Here is a 19895-nt window from a genome sequence, read left to right as displayed (position 1 = left end):
CCTGATCAGAGAATCCTACTGTCAGCCAGAAGGAAGAGGGAACAGGCCAGCTGCCTAACATACAATACACTATACAAGAACAAACTTGATATTTTGTTCATGAAATATACAGTGATTGGCCCCTCATTCTGCACTCATCATGAGCAAGGACAGCAGTGAGGGGAAATGCCCTGTTTTCTACCAAGTCTTTTGAGGCTCATTAAATTACCAATTGTTTCCTAACCTGGATATTTACACCCTTTCCTTGTGAAAAAGGACAGCAACTCGAACTGTAATCCCCAATGCAAGGAACAAACCAAACCGTCCCAATCTTGTACTTCTCGCAAGGACCACTCCTAGGCATGAAAAAGCAGATGGGAAAATACTTCCCAGCCTCACAGAGGTGATATTAGACTAAATTTGTTCATGTTTGTAAGGCAAGAATGCAAGTAATAGAAAAAGCTTATCAAGAAAATTAAATACAGGGTCCTCAGTGCCTACCTCTAATCTTAGGAACTCTCAGGATGGGGAAGAGAGATAAATAAAATCATACTTGCTCTGAGGGCTAACTCAGTATCATGGCTAAAATCCAAACTGAGTAATTACATTCCATCTCCTGAGTGTGCCCTTGAAGGTTCTGCTAAGCATGTGACTTCACTTCCTGTTGCCAAGTTTTGTTACGTGTGCCTAAGTATCAGCTGTACCCACCCATATGACGTGACACACTGCAGGAAGAGGAAGGTTTTGTTTATCTCCCACTCTGTAATCTTTTGATGAAAGGTCTTCTTGCATTTTCATACCTCCTGTGAGTTCCAAACGCATTTTGCTAGGGCTGCTTCACTATTAGCAGCAATTCCATATTTGCTCCACAGCACATTTTATAAATAACCTTTTTCCAGTGACAGCAATATCAAGAGTGTGCCAAACTCCTAATATCCACAGCACACCTCTTTATACTCCTTATTTAACAGATGCTGAAAAGGCTGAGAACGTGCTGGCTGTTTGTTTTCAGCATGGTGTTTAAAGTTTTGCATTACAGTCATTCCCTGTACTACAGCAAGGGCCTTTAGAAACCCAGAAAAAAACCTCCTTGTGATACTAACAGAGCCATGAATTGTCTCTCACAGACACTTTTATACATCTCTTTATTGTATATTTACTTAGGCTTCATTCTTTACAGCACATTTCCTGCTAACAGGAAACATGTTTTATACCCCTACAACATTACTCCAGAGAAGCTAGGGTGAAGATGCAGCAAAGGCAGTATCTACTTCTCACAGGCTGCTTGATTTTCCTGGAATGCTTCCTAACATTAGAAATGCTGGGAATGAGATTTTTAAAATGTTGTTGGGACAGAAGGGAAAAAAATCCCAAAACACAAACTTGCTTCCCCCAACTAGATCTCACATCCTAAGGATACACAGACACCTTATTCAAACTGGAATAGTTAGCCACTTGAAAATTCAAAAATCTAGGCCCTTTTTCATTTGGCGTCTTGGACCCTGCTAGCCAAGACACAATATCATCTTATTAAATCCTGAGATTCACAAGCAGAAGGCTTCCAAAAGATCTCAAAATGCACACATCCAATCAGACTACCTGTATTTCCTGGAAGCTTCAAAACAATAGAACTTCATTCTGAAGTTAAATACTTCACTAAGACTTTTTTTTTTATCTAATATTAAGTAGCAAGTGGGAAAGGTAGTTTTTCAGCACCTGAAAAAATAATAAAAATAATGAAGTCTAGTTATTACAAATGTCTTCCATCCACACAGTCAGTAACCTCCATTAACAGAAGAGAGGTCTATCTTGTAACATGACATTCCAAAGTGCTCAAAACCTGCAGCTCCATTTAGCTTTAATAAAAGCTGTGGAGAACAAAACAAAAATTAGACCAGAGCTGTCTGACAGTATTTTGCTATACTGGGAGCAAGTAATTGCCTTCATCCATACCTGAAAAGAGATCAACTGCCATATGTAACTTGGCATCCCAAATGCCAAGGTTGAGTTCATGCTCTAGCTACGCAGAAGGATGCTCATCTGCTCTTGAAATCCACCCTTCTGAACACTGACAGAGCAACAGCTGCAAAAAACCAAGTAACAGGTTTGAATTACTTGCAGGAATAGCTACAAAGAAAGAAGTGGCAGTTAGGTCAAGATATGTGTTCATGTGATCCAGATCCACCACTGTCACCTGTACAAATGAAAGCCATCTCCTTAGGGAATGCTGGAAATGTCCCATACAACTGAAGTCCTTTAGCAGTGAGAGTAGAAATGCTCAACTGTTCTAGGACAATAAATCACAATGACAACACAGACTGACATAGAACATTCGCTCTCCAAGAGAATATTTTTATGCTTTGCACCTTTTTGTCCTATTTGCAACACATATTCCATAATCTCAGTAAATGACCATTTTCCATGCTTGACTCAGATCAGCTACAGAAATGAAAAGGCAGGAGCTCCATAAGAAAAGTGACATCAGCGAATGAGCCATCTGATAACTGCGTACTAAAAGACAGCAAGGAACCTCGTGTTCCTCCTCATCCTCCAGTTTGTCACTATACTGAAGGCTCGGATACTGAGGTCATAGCACTGCACACTCAGAGGATTGATGTAAAATCCTGCAAGACATCATATACTCTGTTCATACAGGATAGCTCTCTAACTAGCTAAAATGGGCTTCATCCTTGCTTTGTTTCCCTATGCTGCCTCATCTCCTCGTTGGACTTTGCTTTGCCTCAGTGAACTCCCATTGTTCACAGCAGAACATGAAGGTTGATGAATTTATCCTCACATTACTCTCTGGAAGGCAGAGAAGTGTCAACTTCTCATCTGCAAAAGGGTGATAATTAAATGCTGAGAGAATAAATGACTTGCACAAGGTCACTTGGGAAGTATGTGGCAGAGCTGAAAATTAAATGCAGATCTCCAGAGCTGCAGGTCAAGGCCCAGAACACAAGATCTTTCTGCCCTGCTGGCACAGTGGAGATCAGATTCCCAGCATATCATAAGGCCCTCCATAGGAATGTGTGTCTGTGTTACTCTCTGTGTAGTTTACCGGTAGGAAGAATTGGATACATTTCAAAGAATCAGGTAAATATCAAAGATCAAGCAAAGAGGAAAGCAACAGAGAATTTATCTGAAAAGCTAAGAAAGGCCTTTTCAACATATTGTATAAGGCAAATATGCCCCTGTAGCCTTCTAGTCCAGGGGAAAATCTGACATCAACACCATGTCTAATGTGCAGAAAACAACAAAATGCAGCCATAGAGTTATCTTTGCAATTTAACATAAGGCTTGTTAACAGATTATAGATTTTAGTAGTGCTACAGATAGTGTCAGGGTTACAGTTTAATAACTATATATCTGCACCTTCACCTCTTGCTTGCTATGCAAACTTCTGCTAATCACACTCAGCTTTCCTTCTCTTCTTTCATTTGCAGATGCTTTCTGCTGATATATATGATTATATTTATCCCCATATGGGTAAGATGTTTCCTTCATATTTCTCCCTAAAAAGCTTTCAACCTTCCAGCTTTCAAAAGGAAATGAGGCACTGGAACAGGTTGCCCAGAGAGGTTGTGGATGCCCCAGCCCTGGAAGTGTTCAAGACTAGGTTGGATAGGTCTTTGAGAAACCTGGTCTATTGGAAGGCATCTCAGCCCATGGCAGGGGGTTGGAACTAGATGATCTTCTAACCCAAACCATTCTTTGATCTTAACTAGTATGTGGGTCCCCCTTCTTGTGCATTTGGAAGCTAAGAGTGACACGACATTGTCTCTACAGGGGAAACGTAGGGGCACTGTAAACCATAAAGCCTCCTTAGGAAACCGACAAGGTGTCAGGAAGATGGCTGGGAAGCAGCACAGAGCTGAGCTGCTATGGAAGTGACACTGGGTGGGTGGTGGGGCATTTACTTTTGAAGGCACCAAGAGGGGAGCAGGTAAAAAACATGGTGGAGAACTGGGAGAGGAAGAAACTCATCCAGGTGGAGACCAGAACCAACCAGATCTCAGGCCCACCTTCAATTTCAGGACAACCATGTTCAGAACAACATAATGGTATTCCGTAATTTTTCAATTGTTGGTGCTCCTTTTTAAGAGGTATCAATACCATGGTGGATTTTAGTGACTCTGCCTATCACTAATCCCAGGTGTCTGCCTCATCTCAGCAGTGATTCTTCCTCATGTCTGATGCATGTAGCTACACTGCTTTGCTATGCCTGAACTCTGCAGTGAAGTCCCAGAGTGGCCCTTGTTCTTAATGTGTGCACAGAAGAAAGCAGATGGGTAAAGCTTAACTCTGACAATAATAATAATAGTTGGGGTAATAATAAAATTAGATGCTGTCATCACAGTTCTGGCAAATTGCTACCGATTTCACAAAATTTGTGTTTGTATTCAAAAAACTCAATTACAAAGTTGTGACATTAATTCCCTGCTACACCTGGAAAGCTCATCTCTTCATATTGCATTCCAGTTCCTGCATAACTCCATGGCGTTTAATCAAATAAAATATTTGGAAAAATTCTAACTATAATATTTTTGTTCCAGACACTTCACCATCAAAATAAGCTCATATTTGTTTTGCATTTTTTTAAGCAATATAAGCATTCATGGTCAGAAGTAGTATTTGGAGTAAAGAAAAAGATCAAATGGCTATGAATTGCAGCCCAAAGGGGTTTAACAAATGTACTTCAATTTTTCTAGTAAATTAAAGTACTGAGGAAAAACTTCACCCTGAAACAATACTCTGAGATAACAGAAAAAAACCAAATTTTATGTTCCTCGATTTTTTTTAAACTGTTGTTTAATACTCTTAACCTGGTCACTAGAGGGTGTCATGAAATTACAGTTTTAGAATTACAACCAAGTTAGGATCATCCAGAGGCTTAATTCATTGTAAAGAGCATCCCCAGATGAGACATCCAACTGTTTTGTAGAAAAACCCAACTTCACCCTCTATTCTTGTGGGGATATTGCAGACTATCCATAGTCAAAACTCTTTACTGCCAGTAAAGAGTAAATGCTGCTGCCTTGTCTTGGTCTTGGATCCACACAGAGATTTTGGTTAAAAAAAAAAAAAAAACCAAATCAATATCCCTAAAGCTTTTCCTGCCTTGACTCCAACTGATTACATCTGTTTACAGTGCCTATACACAGATAACTTTATGGATCTGCCAATGGTCCAAAGGTGATCCGTGGATTTGGCTGCTAGAACCAAAGCTGCATAGCCCCTTCACAGCAACATCTCTGCTAAAGAAAAAGGGAAAGAAGGCTCACCAGGCTGGTATCATTAGGAAACTCACCCCCTCCGTAACAAATATTTTTTTTTGGCCTTCTTCCATCTCCTCCAAATTCACTGCTCTTAGCCCTAAGAGGCGAATTTCAGTAGAGCTCCATGTAACTGCTATCTAAAACAAATAGAAAAAGCTAAACTCAGTAAAACTTGATAAGCAGCTAGGCCAAAAGTAATAACCTCCATGGAAGAAGAAAACTAAAATTACTTTCAGTATTAATAAGGCAACTATGGGAGTAAGGACCATTGACAAGGGGGCCAGTGCAGCAGATCTCCATACGTGAGCCACAGATAACAGTTCTGGTTGCCCCACTGCCAACGCTACCCCAGAGGATCTTACAGCCATGGATGACAATAATAATAAAACAGGACAGCCCTCCCTTCAGGCTGCCACCTTAACTGTCCTCTGAGCAACACCGTAACAGGACAGCATAACCATTATCAGGAGGGCTGAATGCAAACATAAGCTGCCCGAGAGACCACAAGGTACAATGCAAGGCAGTGTCCAACTCAGTTCAGAAAGTATTCCCAAGTGCGTGAAACAGAGCCAGAATGCCCTCCCACAGCAGATGCAGTCTGTATGGTTGCACTGATTTTGCACCCATGAACATACTTAAAATGCGATAAAAGGAGAGAGATGCTGCAGATGGGGAGATGAAGTCTCCATATTTTCATGGAACACTAGTTTGAGGGGTCCCACAGGGTAGCATGCATCATTTTCAACCTGCCAACCCCAAACATGCAAGGCATTGGGTGACAAAGACACAAAATGAGGCACATAAGAATGACTGACTTTCAAACCCTGGGGGTTTCTCTTTGGTGTAAACATCTTTTCCCATTGCTGCAGCTTCATCATCTTTGCTTTAGAGGGAAGCAGATTTTGATGACTCCAGCAGAAGAACACCAAACTTTGGATGGGAGTCAGAGCTTTGAAATCAAGTCAGCAATGTCCCTGCAGAAAGAGGTGCAACTTAGGAGCACAAGCAGAGTCACAGATCCCTTTTCTTTTGTAATTTTGCCTTCAGAATACTCACCCTTCCCAGAGAGGAGGGAAGACACACAATGACAGCTTCACCACAGCTTTGCTGGGATTGGCAGCTTCACGCTATATGAATACCATGTTTCTCTCTCCCTGATCACTCTGTAGTTAAAAACATCCCTGCTGTCCCCTTCACACTCTTTCCCTTTCAGATACACTTCACCATCTCAGCCTTTTCACCACCTTTTGCCACCTTCTGTCCTCCATGCAAGCCCCTTCCCAGTCCTTCTCAGCTGCTCCCACCTACACATCCCTTTCTCTCCCCCTCCTCAGCTTTAGCCCCTCTCTAACCCTTTATCCCTTTCTCTGCTCTCCTCACATCTACAGCTGTAATCCCATTCTCTTCTCTACTCCTCCCATCAGCTCGTACTTCATTCCCAAACCTTCTTGCTCCCTCAGTCCCTGTTCCTTGCCCCACACCTCATTTTCCTTCCTCAGTTCCCACAAGGTTATTTCTCAGGCTCTCACCACTTCACTTTGAGATCATCCCTTCCCCTAGGCCCAGATTGCCACCTTTTGTTTACACACACAGACAGGTCTTCCCTCCCCAGCTTTGCTTCTAGATCTGCCACGTTTAGAGAGTCACCCTGACCTACTTAGGTTCCCTGACCTAGTTATAGCAGAAATACCAATTCTAAACACTTGAGAATAAAGGGCAGTAGGAGGAGGGAAATAATATCATTATTGTTCGAAATAAAAACAAATCCACCAGCACAGGGCTGCTGAGTTATTCCAGCTCTGACCATTCCCCCAGGGAAGAAAGAGCAGAAGTTCAGATGATATTTCAATGCCAGTATGGCCATAGACAATTCAAACTTAGAAACCATTTGGAAAGAAGGTCTGTAGTCTCTTGCTAGCATCCCATTTTCTTTTTTTCTTAATCCAGCCTCACTCTATCTGGCCTTACTCACCCAGAGCTTGTCTTCAGCTCCACATGGGTGTTTCATAGCAAACCTGTTTTTGCCCACTACTCTCACCAGTCCTCCTTGACTGTGGATCCAGACTACAGAAGCAGCACCTTGTTCAAGAACAGCATTTCTGCAGCTGAGATTCATTTAGAAATCAATTAATGCTCTTTATATGTTTGTTTGACCTCCTCAGCTCTTTTATTCTACTTCAGCTACTGTCACAGCTGTCTTCTCTTCTCCCTGCACCTTCAACCTGTGCTATTCACTCATCTTCCTTCTCTACCTGGCTTGGTGTTGCAGTGCTGCCACCTCTTTTCTTTACCAGCTCTGGAAATGGTGTCAGCAGTGCCAACACTGACACATAAACCTGACCTGAAATAGCAGATGTTCTTCAGAACCAGTCAGGAGTCTCTGGGTTAGCAATGCCCATTCACTTGTGTGCTGTGCACTATGCTCATGGCTTAGCAGCCAGGATTCACTGCTCAGTGACAGCTGGGTCTGTGATTCACTTCCAGCTAGGCTTTTATTTGAGTCACTGTTAATAGATTTCCCTGTAGTGTTTGTATTTTAGGAATCATATAGGCCCTTTAGTTGCCTGGATGAGTCCATTAAATCAAATTATGTCTCCCTACAGCTGACACTTGTGGTGCTTACCCTCCCTGTATAGGGCCAATGCCCTAATAGACACTGAAAACAGCCTGCTCTGCACCCTGAGCTCACAAGGTACTCCTACCACCACTACTTCAAATCCTGCCAAATATTCCCTTTCCGTTGCCAAAGTCCCATCAGAAAAATGTATCTGAGTGCACTGTAGCCCTCCCACAATTCCACCAGATGTATTTATACAGACATGAGAGTGTAGTCATTCTGCATCTATTTACTGTGATTTTGCACCTGTTTGCCAGCTTCAGCATAAAACACACTTTTTGGCTATTGATTTTCTGGGTCACAGACTAATCTGCTGAGCAAATGGCTTTGGAAATTTACTGTGGAGCCCCTAAATCCCTACATTGTCATCAGCCACTGCCTGCTAAATTTGCACTTGTGGATACATTAAACTGCAGTTTTGGCTCCTGCATTTCCTTTGTAACTGATTTCTCAGATCTGTCTCACTACCTGTTGGTTTTCCACTCCTCACTGTACTGTATCTACATTTGGGTATAGTCCTACAAAGGCACTGCAAATCCACAATCACTTCAACCACCCTTGGTTTTGACTAACAGCATTACTTGCCTCTCTGCTGTGTCTCCCCTGCTCTGCTCTCCCAGCCTAAATCAGCACCAGCCAGGCCAGCTACAGGCCTCCACACTGCTCTGATAATGCCTCTGTCCTCTGACCTGCACGTTTAGTCAGAGCAAGACTGAATTCTTCCAGCACACAGGACTGACAAGTAGGGTCTGTGATTTCAACAAGTCCTGAATTCTGAATACACTGAGAAAATGCCTCATACTTATAGCCATCGGCAGGAACATCCTGTGTTAGCATCACCCCCTACCTTCATTTATGGACTAACAAAAACCGGTAAAAGGACTGGAAATGGACAAAGTTGTGCCTGCACAAGCTATGTGCAGAGGATCCCTGCCAGCTTCTCAAGACAATATAAACCCAATGAATTAAGACAATTCCAGACATGCTGATTACATTTGCCTTTGCAATTTGTGATGGGATTTTCAGATGTCTCTAAGCATTCTCTACCTGGCATGTGTCAGCCACACTTCACTGCTGCTTTTATGTTATTAATATTGACAGCCACTCAGTTTAAACGCAGGTTAGGATTGAAATCCTGTCTGTTTGCTTATCTCTGCCTTTTGATCTTGTTTGTTTCCATTCATTATGGGGAAATCTTCCTTTTCATAAAGCCCCTTTGAATACCTCAGCAAACATGCAAACACAATGCTAAATGGATTAACTGGGAGATACTGGGGTCTGAAGCCTGCCTGAATAGATGCTCCTGGATCAATCAGCTCTGTGTACCGACACTAATGGTCTGAGTTCCTCTAATGGTCTGAGATCCTCCAGATCTTTCATGGAGTTCAGCACAGGTCCAGTGGCATGCTGGATATAACTCTTTACTCTCAGGAAAGGCAGAGGGAAAGAAGAATATCTGGTCTGTAAGAGGGAGCTAGTTACTCAGTAATATTATGAAGCACTGCAGGATTTTAACACGTGGCAATGGCAAGGGAGTGGGTGTGTCACGACTGCAGATTATTATGCCAGATTTTATCATCTCACTTTTACCTTGTCCTCTTTCCCATTTTCTGGCTAATAGCCACATGCTGGGAACTGTGATATTGTTCTTTTGAAAGGTTTTTGGGGCCAGGACTATTTATATGCATACAGAGATTTTAGCACAGTGGCATTCAGTTCCCAGAATGAGACCTCTGAGATTTTCCTGCACTATCAATTAACAGTAAGAATGCTCTTCCATCTTTAGGTCCTTACAGCATGTTATCCATACATGAATTTAGCCTCTAAACATCCTCTCTTGGCTGTTGTTATTGTCATACTATCCATCTTGTGTATCCATTTACTTTAATATCTACTTCATTGTAGAGCTGAGATACTAAGGCATCCCTAGACCACAGCACCTTGCACAGACAGAAAATTCTGTGTCTGCACTGGCCCTGAGCACAGGGTCATATTCCCAGCTGGCTGGACGGGCTCGTGAGCTGGGCTGCAGTGCCCTGTTGCTGAACTAGAGCCACACTCTCCAGAGTCCTCCTTTGCCCCAGACCAAGTAGGACAGGCCAGCAGTGCTTCTGGTGGCTCTGTGCTCTACACCCAGACCACAGAGATCTGCCCTTAAAGACTCCCACACAGGCTGGCAGCAAACAGCAGGGGCAGGGGAGGCATTTGGGATTCCAGGCCCAAAGATGGGCAGTAGGATGATCTCTGCTTCTCTGTAGACCAACAGCAGTATGGCAGAGACCATCTAAACTTTCTTCATGGCGAGGAAAACCCTCCAGAATTAGCAGCAAGGTCTATTCAACCCTTGATCTTTGCTAATAAGGACAAGGAGATTACCACAGTGCATTACACTTTATGAGGGCTTTGACACACTGGGAACAGGAAGAGACACCACTCGACCAGCTGACTCCCGAAGCAGTCATTCATTCTGACAATAACAGCTGGGCCAAGACTTGCCCAAGGTGGGTGACAGACAAGAAATTGGGCTTTTTGGGGAAAGGAAAGAGAACGGTGTCACTGGTTTCTTCAGCACCATGATGGTAAGTTAGAAACCCAAATACCTATCAAGGCTGGTGGCATATTCCATGCTCCAAGCACCCACATATGATACTATCAGTCCTAGCAGAAAACAATTTTTCCTCAAACTACACAAAAGAAGGTGGTTAAAGATAGAGAATAAAACAGCCCACACTACAAGGAAGTATACTTGCACTTGTACTACTTAACAATTATACAAAGGGTCAAAGATTAAGTACAAGGACAGCACAGATATTTCTATCTAAATAAACCTTCTCTCTAAACAAAAGATTTTATCTCAAACAAAGCTATAATAATGTTGATACTCTGATATTTTATTATATTATTTATTAGGCTGAACACTAATTATGCACCTACCTGTCCAGTATGCGAGTCTCTTTTACTTTTTAAAGCTACCAAACAAGATTCTGTAAGCCATAATGTGGCACAGGCCACCCCAAACTGTTGGGAGAGACAGTCCCTGCATATTGTTTTCTAAAGCTTGGGTGAAGCAGGCAAAGTGTAAATTTAGTGCTTACAGGAACATAGCTCATGAATGCTATTTGCAGGCTCACCCAGAAACACTGAACTTGCTTGCTTTCTTCCAGCAGCTGAATATGCACATCTGTCTCTGAAAGATTGGTACATATAAAAATTAGAAACGGCATTGAATGAAAACTGTTGATGCATCACTTGATGCTACAGATTAACTACTGTGAACCATCTGTACACACCTGCCTGGACTAGGACACCGGATGTAAGGAAAGCAGTTCTAGGTAATACAGAAATCACACAATAAAACAGAAACATGTGGTATGCGAGATATAGTCACATCAAAGCCAACTGAAATGCCCCAAAAGCTTTCTTGCTACAACAGCTATTTGAAAGCCCAACAAAGCCCATACAATTGGAAACAAGGCATTCACAATTCAATATGTTTAATGGGGGCCTGATAATGAGCACAGACTGCCTAGGAGCACGGAAACAGGGTAACTAAACTGGAGGGTTTGAATCTTTGTGGAAGAGTAGGCTTAACAAAACTGTTACAAGAAGAGGGGACTACTCTAACAGAAAAGACCTGTAAGTATAGGAAAACGCAGGTGATGGTCTGTGAGCTCTAGTAGGAGCTGTAGAACAAAGAAAATCCAGCCATGGTTACTCATCAGATCATAGTATTTCCTAGCTTTGACATATTGTATGGTTGTGGAGGAAGAACACAAAGACCAGTTGCTTGTACTTTGCTCAAGTAGTAATTGATGAGGTGTGTGGTCAGAATAGGTGATGTGACCTTGCATTTCAAAAGCAACCAGGATAGACACAAATCACGTTGGATTTAACCTCGAGTAGTCCCTCCAGTGGCTTCATAAGCCATTTTGATAATTCTTGGAGTTCCCCTTCTCCTATGTGTTAATGTCTTGATGATGAAAAGTGACAAGCTGCCTGACGAACAAAAGCAGAAGAGCAGATCCCATGAGAGCAGAAGGAAGACGCCTGTTAACTGCCATGTTAACTTTCCTATGTTTGGTGGTAAAAACCCATCCCCAAAGTGGTTAATTTCTATCCACTCATAGAGGTATTTTGGTGTCATGGGCAAAAAGTGATTTGGGGGGAGATTACTGATTTGGGGGGATTTTCAACCAATTTAATTTACTGTCAATGAACAAAGTTCTAATTATCGATTCTGGTACTGAAACAAATAAATGGGCACTCAGGGAAAACAGTCCTTGCCTTTGTCAAACCTCTCTTCCCTACTTTCTGCTTCCCAATCCCCTGCCCACACATTACAAGCTGTCCCCCCGACAGGGACTGCCCCCGAGCCCAAGAGCAATGACGGAAAACGTGATCAGTGCCTTTGCCTCCTCCAGCTGCAGCAGCAGTCCCGCCCGACCCACCTGTGCTGCTGCCCCGCGCTGCCCGCCTGCTCCAGCGTGGCCTTTGGCTCTTCTTTGGTCCCATCCTGCTCTGCCCTCCTTGTCCCCTGAGCGCGGCACTTACCGCCATTTTTAATACGTGCCTTGACGGAGGCGCCACAGGGCTCCCGGGTACCTCAGGGCCGCCGCCTCCCCTGAGGGCGAACCCCCGTCCTGCCCCGGGGCTCACCCAGCGCCCCGCGGGGCCCGGGCTTGGCCGCCGCTCTCGCCCCGGGCCCGCAGCAGCGGCACACGCTGCCCTTTCCCCTCCCGCCGAGCCGGGCGGCCCTGGGGGAGCTGCCAGACCCCGCAGACCCGCTCCCTGCTCCCTCCAGCCTCCCCGGCCTCCTGCCTCCCCATGGATGTCAGGGGCGGCCCCCACGCCACAGGTCACTCCTGCTTTGACTGATACATACATTTTCTGCCTATTATACATATATATTGGTTTTCGGGGGGAAAACCATTTCTTTGCTTTTAGCACACTTAGGAGCTTAAATAAAAACAAATATATCTATATTGGCTGTAGTTATTATGGTTGGTTTCATACAGAGTAAGTGGTTCAAATAAAAATAGATTGGATGGAGTGAATGTGCATCAGTTCCAATAATAACACAGGCAGTTTCAAGAAGCATATAAGTTTCATTTAATGTGCACCAGGCTTACAAAGAAGAGGGAAGAAACATTGGTTTAGAGCAGCTTTTAGTCTACATTTTCTGTCTAAAGGCTTCTGTATTTATCAGATTTCTGAAACAGAATGAAAGTCCGTAAACAAGTGGAGAAAGGGGTTTGCTAGGAGGCCCAGAGGGGTGTTACAGAGGGAGGAAGTGATACACAATAAAACATGACTGAGGTAGAAATTCCCACCTATATTACCTCTCTACAGTTAGTCTCCTATGTGTGGAATTATCTCCCCACGGAAAGACTGGGCTTCAAACTGGAGCAAAAACTTGGTATAATAAAGGGTTGCAAGTTTTGAGAAAACCAGACTAGCTGAGGATCAGTTTTCAAAGGGTAAATTAAGAACAAATAGGAACTTGGAGCTTAACAACCTCCTTGGGTTTAGGCCATGTGCATCCAGAAAGGCTACAGGAAACTAGGAGAGGGGTGCCTTGAGCAGGATGCAATGAAGCTTTCTGCCCCTGGGGCTATGAACCCAGCAGCTACTACAATCCTAATAGCTCTAGGTTAGATAAACAGAAAAGGAAAAGACATCTCTTTGAGATATCAGATGTTCTATGAAAAGCATCAGGGAAACAATCTCAGAGGCAGTGATTCATTTCCAGGAATGGCTGCTGATGGTGAAGGGATCAGTCAAATCCTGCATCATCTGTTTCCCAAGATGATAAGATAGAGCAAAGCTGGGCCTGTACTGAAGAGTGAATATTGAAAGGAGACTTGTTCAGATCCATGTTAACTCACAAGAGACTGTTAAAGCCATGGATTTACACCCCAGTCTCCAGTCATGATGGAGATCTGTGATGGTCTTATGCTGGGTGGTGCAGGAGATATCTGGGGGCAAGAAGCCATTTGGGAGGTACCAAAGAAAAAGGCTGTTATTTCATAGTCTTTGTGTTTTACCTATTTCCCTCTTTATTCCTCAGATTTCTTCTATGTCCTGCAGAAAGGAGGACACTGCCTGGACATTGAAACGCCCTGCTTCAAGTACCCACTCATACCTGATGGCAATGAAGGGGAACTTCTCATGAGATTAGAAAAACACCAGAGAAGAATGCTCTCACTGTGCCTTTAGGATGGGCCTTTGAGGTAAAGGATGGGATCCCGTCTCCCACCAAAAGCTCCTGGAAGTTCCCAGCTCTGGGCCCATCTGTTTCCCACGGGACCATATGTTCCCAGTGAGCAACACCCTAGGAGAGGGTGTTTATCAAGACTAGCAGGTTGAAGCTTGGCAGAATCTGCAAGAAAGCAATTGGAGGCCTTTAAACGCAGACTTTCTATTTGCAGTATGTGAAGCCTGCATGTGTGTGTTTCCTTCAACCACCCATATACCACAGGGGAAACCATTCAAAAACAGGATCCAAAAATAGAAGAAATTGTGTGACTCACAGCCCTGCCACCCTGAGTTGTACACTCAGCACAGATCCCAGGCAAAGCACCATTAGGTGCTACATACTCTCCCCACTCAGAGCTCCAAGTAACCACAAAGGAAAATCTACACTGTATACACATAACAATACATTACATGCTGAAGGCATCTCACTCAACAGTTCCCTTATCTCCAAATGGGCACTGTTCCAACACCACACTAAGAAGGTTTGGTTCTGCTGGCTGAGCAGGTCTTCTGGTGAAAAACAGCTGAGAAGATCAGCCTGCAAAGATTACAGAATGACACATAAATACAGAAATATTAACACCACTGTCCTTGGCCACATTTCTATCTCTCTGGGATTTTCAGCTAAGAAGGTTACTCCTTGCATCTGCTCTTAAATATATTGTGTTCAATATTTTTATGGTCCTTCATATGTTCAAGATGTTCGTATTTCAGAGGTCACTGAATTGAGTTTTGTCTATAGAAACAAAAAGGTACATGAGAGTTACCAGTTTTTGCCTGGGTAATACCCACTTTCTTGTCAGATAAACAGCAAGCAGCTGAACATTTTCTAAAAAAATGTTATTTCTAATAAAAATATTTTTGTCAAGTTTCTTGATTATGTTTTTTTGCAAGACTCTCCAATGTTTCAGCAGATTTTGGCCTCTACTGAAAGAACTAAAAAGAATAAAAATGGGCTTTTTCAAAGCAAGAATGAAAAAAAAATGAGGATTTTCTTTGCCAAACCCCATCTTGAAGACAAATGTCAGTCAGAATAGATAAGTAAAAATTTCATCAGGGGGAAAAAGCTCATTTCATGATCAGCTCCAGCCATTCCCTTTAGCACCATGTTGGCCAGGTGAACTGTGTGATACAAATAGAAAACAGGTTTTCTGTGCGTACTCATGTCTCTCTCTAGTGGAAAGCCCTCATCACTACACAAATACAGATAAGAGGCATGGGACCTTCAGTTCAACCACAGGAGACCTGCACCCCACTGAATTCCTGTATCTTGGGGGCTGATGCTGCTCCATAGTTGGGGCAGAGCTTTCCTGCCTCGCACAGGAACCCATTCCTTTGCCTCCAGGCAGGGCTATGCTATGGCTTAACCTAACCTCAGTATTTTGGAGAGGGTGAAACATTAGTGTCACACCCAGAGATAAATCAGTACCAAAAAAGTGTTGGCATTTAGGGATCCATTTGCACTGCACAGAAAGACAAAAATAAAGAAGTCTTAAAATGCTTCTTAAATGCATTTCCAGGTAGGAGCTACCCCACAGAAAGAGGGAGGCATCATCCAAATTCTTGTAGCAAACCCTTGGAAAAGCAGCCAAACACCTGTCAGCTACCAGCCCACTCTGTCCAACTCCTTCTAACTCCCTAACCTAAAGGGACAGGCAGGAGGCGTGCCCTGCCAGAGCCCACTGGCTTCAGCTTTCCAGTGCCTGCTCACATCCCTACGCAGCCTCGTAATCTTCACTTTAGGCTCGGATGCAGCAGTTCTGAGCCTACTGGCAGGAGGCACATGCACCCCTGACCCTTCTTGCACTGCAGCCAGCGCTTCTGCGAGGTCCCCAGGGTGAGTGCCATGGGGTCCAGCAAACGGTGTTGTGCTGCATGCTGGCAGCAGCAGTCCCCACTGAGCAGATGTTGTGCTTGCACATGGCTGAGTTTTCCTTTCCGTGGTGACAAATAAGCACCATTCATCTGGAGCTGAAAAGCACGGAGAGGGTGGGTCATGTTTCACCCTCTCCCTCTGCAGAGCTGGGTGAAGCCAGACTCTCTCTGCTTGCCAGGGAATTACTCCCTACCTTGCCAGACCCAGCTCGAACATTGCTGCCCCCATTTATTCACAAAAGGGCAAACAGCTCTATGTTGCACTTTCACAAGATGACTGTGAGGAACTATTAATCTGGAAGCTGCAGAACCAGCACAAGTCATCTAGGGGCCCTGTGGGCAGCCTACATTTAGACCAGCCACAGACTGCTTTTCAACACACAGGGACCTTATCAGTGGCAGGGCTGGGATCCATCCCTGTGTTGTGCTGGCCTGAGACCATTGCACTGGAGAAATCACAAGGACTTAGCCATGCAGCTGGGGTGAGCAGCCTATGATGGCATGGAAGGTTTTCTTAGGAGTGCCAAGTTGCCCAAGGCTTCCCTCCTGCCATGTAGTGTGTAGAGGCTATTCTGGCCTGTGGGCTTCCCACTAAGCTGTTTATGTCCTGCAGCATTGCCTCCATTTGACAAAGGTGGAAACCGAGAGACACTGAAAGCAGAAAGCCTCCATTATAACTGCAAGATGCCTAACTGCTGGCTGGCTTGATGAGCAGATGTGCAGAGCCTTGCTAGGTCCTGCTGATGGAAGGGCATCTGCAGGTGCTCCACACTTGGGTTAGCACTAATGAGGCACTCCAAATAACTGGGCACTTCTGAAAAAATCTGACATAAATGATGTGCCTGAGGTGGCAAAGTGTGTGTGGGAGCAGCAGCAGCCTTCAGGCAGTTTCCCAGGTCTAAACACTAAGCTTTCTTTTCCTGTGAACCCACCTTTGACTAAATACCTTGTTATCACTGGCTTCCATGCTTACACTAACCTCTGTTTTAATTCAATATAAATATATTAACATAGATTCCATGGTAGAGATCAGTATTGCATTTCTAAGTAATTGTATGTATTTCTGAGTACTTAATCTCTGTTAGGAGAAGGGCAGTGGGTGCAAATGGGTAGTACAGGCACCAAGGCCCTTGAGCTAAGAAGCACCCACAGTGTCCTCTGCTTATGCTCAGCAAAGCTGAAGACCGTGATATACTTTACTGGGGAGAGATGACTATGACATGTCAAACATGAGCTTTGAATCAGGGAGTAATGAGCATAAAGCTATTTACTCATTTCATTTGAGATACAATATCAAGAGACTACTCAAAACAAAATAAAAATATTTCAGAAAGTCTTGAAACTCCCCTTGTTTTGCCTGTTAAAAATTGGCTGAAAGTGATACCTTTGCTTGCCTAATTTGTAATATGTCTCAAAGCTAGGATGACAGCAGTGACTCTCAAGGCAAGTATCTCCTTTTTTTGAATGCAATATTTATCTTTTACTAATAAGCTGATTGATTGAGCTCGGCTGTTGGAAGTCCTGAGTTTTGTCCACAATGAAACCTGTATGTGTTTAATACCCATCAGCTAGAGGTCAAAAATGAAAGATATTTTATCTCCTCCTTTCCTTCCCAGTCAGAACAATTTTGAAGTGATGGGTTTAAGGGCCCACATCAATTTTGTTTCCTAAACAATCGTTTCCCCACTTTCTTTCAGTTACACTTTATCTCCAGCAGGATCTAAGCAGCAGCTATTGAGCCTGACTTTAAATCTTGTGGAGCCCTAGCTTTCCCGGTGGCCACAGAGGGAAATATTTAGTGCCAGCCGCTCTGCCACTTCACCTTCTGACACAATATTATTTCATCGTAACCTGTCCAGTGAGCAAATTGCCTCTTTGGCCCCCTTGCCGTCTCTGCACAAGGGCTGGGCTATTGATTGTGACAGTGTGCCAGTGCACACAGGGTGATTCCTGGAGTGGAGGGATCGATGGGAGCATAATTGCTACCTCGTAGGCAGCAAATGGGGAAGAGGGACTGGAGCAACTCAGCTCAGTGGCAGAAAAAAGCTGACGCTGCTTCTGGCGCATCTTCCTTCTGGCTGTGGGGTGCCTCACCATGGGGAAGGGGATGCAGCTATGCTGCTGCCAGGGGAACAGGCAACGCTTATTCCCAGAGAAGTGGTTTTGCAGCCACTTATGGAGAAGTCGAGGTGGATGAATGCTTTGCATTTACAAAGGAGGCGCTAAGGGAAGGGTTGGTGGAGTGAGTGCCATGGCACTGCAGGTTAGTTATTCCTCCAAGGTATGTGTGCATTGCAATCACAGAAAACAAGTCTCTAAGGGAGACTTCAAGGGGTATATAATCCATCCCCCTGCCCCAAGGCATGACTGACTACAGCTACACCATTGCAAGGCTGCAATCCTGGCTCAGAGCAGCACACAATGCTGGAATGGACCAGAAACCAGTACTGTCACCTTTAACACAAGACAGTAATCTTCAAAGACTGCAGCGTACAGAGTGACCAAAATCATGACAACATATTACATGTTGGAGTGGTCCATTTCGTAGCCAGCACCTCTGCATTAAAGTACCTCGGTGAAATATTTTTCAAACTTTGTCTCAGAGAAAGGTGTAAGCCCAGGGGAGCTTCCACTGGAACACTGGGCTAGGTTGCACCCACTTTCTTCTCTGTTTTAATTCCATTACAACATCACAAATTAATTTCCGCCACACTGATGATGCAAAATTGTAGCATTAGCAGCTCTCAAATCTGTGTGGAAAAACATGTCTTCAAAATTCAGCAGTGATCTCATGCCAGGAAGCAGACACTCTGCCGGCCAGAGGTCTGAGGTGACAGCCCTTTTTGCTTCCAATGCACATTACTGTTTTTCTCATGAGTACCATCCCAACTTATCACAGCTTTATGTATTGCAAAAGATAATGTTTGCTCTAAGTGCTGCCTTTGTCTCCCTGGCAGGGACTGTATGGGAAAGAGCCAACACATTGCTGGTATCTCCATCTCCACCTGGAAGTGGCAGGACCAGAAGTCATGCCATGGAGCATCAGGCTTGGCAGAGGGCAGGGAAGCAGCATTGGGCTCTAACCAACCATGGTGGGAGACACAGAGTAAGCTAAGCAAGGAAGGCCAGTATTGAAACAGCAGCAATGGGATGAAGGAAAGCACTGAAACTCAAGTCTCAGCAGCCCAGCTTTTTTCTAACCTAATATGCAGCAAGCACAAAAGAAAACAGGATTCAGCCAAAACCCGAGCTCTACCATTCCCCTGCTGGAAAGCCTGTCTGCAGTATGGCTCACTCCACAAAGAAAGAGAGAAATTGCACATGGCCTCTTGCATGACGTTCAGATATCTTTTGTCTCTTCACTCGTTATGTCACATCATCCTAGGGGTTGGCACAATATAGCCCCATATGTGGAGATAGTGCAGAGATGCAAAGTCACTTACTAAAAAAGATTTTTTAACTCCCCAAATCTGGCACAGACAGCAGCAGGGAGGGGAAGGAGGCAAGCATGTTTTGATCAAAGATTCAAGTTTGTTATTGATTCATCCAAGCCAATTTACCTCCCTCTCACCCCTGAATTCTTCCCAGCATCACTGATTCTGTCTCTGGTACTTAAATGTCAAGCCAAAGAATTTCCTCCTCACGACTGTTCTGTGAGAAAGCAAAGGCAATGTGTCTCTCTGAGAAACTCCATCTTTTCCATCACATACTGGCCTCCTGCCTTCAGGCTCAGTTTACAGCAGAGAACAACTTTGTCATCACTTGTAAATGAAGTGCTTTAATGTGGATATCACCAAGGGAGAATAAACACAAACCACAGTGCTGTTTCACAGAGTTACTTCTCTGATGTTCTCAACAGTATGTAGTGCTTACCTGTGCTTTGTCTCCTA

General features: G+C 44.0%; 2 long non-coding RNA genes across 2 annotated transcripts; one reads left to right on the top strand and one right to left on the bottom strand.

Moving 5' to 3' along the window:
* Positions 1–1673: 1673 nt before the first annotated feature.
* LOC120324906 lies at positions 1674–5387 on the bottom strand. Its single transcript, XR_005566597.1, has 3 exons — positions 5291–5387; positions 1933–2062; positions 1674–1695 (listed from the first exon to the last, which is right to left on the bottom strand). It is a non-coding gene; the product is annotated as an uncharacterized LOC120324906 (long non-coding RNA).
* A 7196-nt stretch (positions 5388–12583) lies between these two features.
* LOC120324905 lies at positions 12584–14998 on the top strand. Its single transcript, XR_005566596.1, has 2 exons — positions 12584–12730; positions 13943–14998. It is a non-coding gene; the product is annotated as an uncharacterized LOC120324905 (long non-coding RNA).
* The last annotated feature ends 4897 nt before the right edge of the window (positions 14999–19895 follow it).

Source organism: Pipra filicauda, unplaced genomic scaffold, assembly GCF_003945595.2.
Source record: "Pipra filicauda isolate LSUMZ 115617 unplaced genomic scaffold, ASM394559v2 scaffold75_size2874737_pilon, whole genome shotgun sequence".
Classification (NCBI taxonomy): domain Eukaryota; kingdom Metazoa; phylum Chordata; class Aves; order Passeriformes; family Pipridae; genus Pipra; species Pipra filicauda.
The sequence above is the reverse complement of the archived record's forward strand: the minus strand, read 5'-3'. Positions and strand labels throughout refer to the sequence as shown.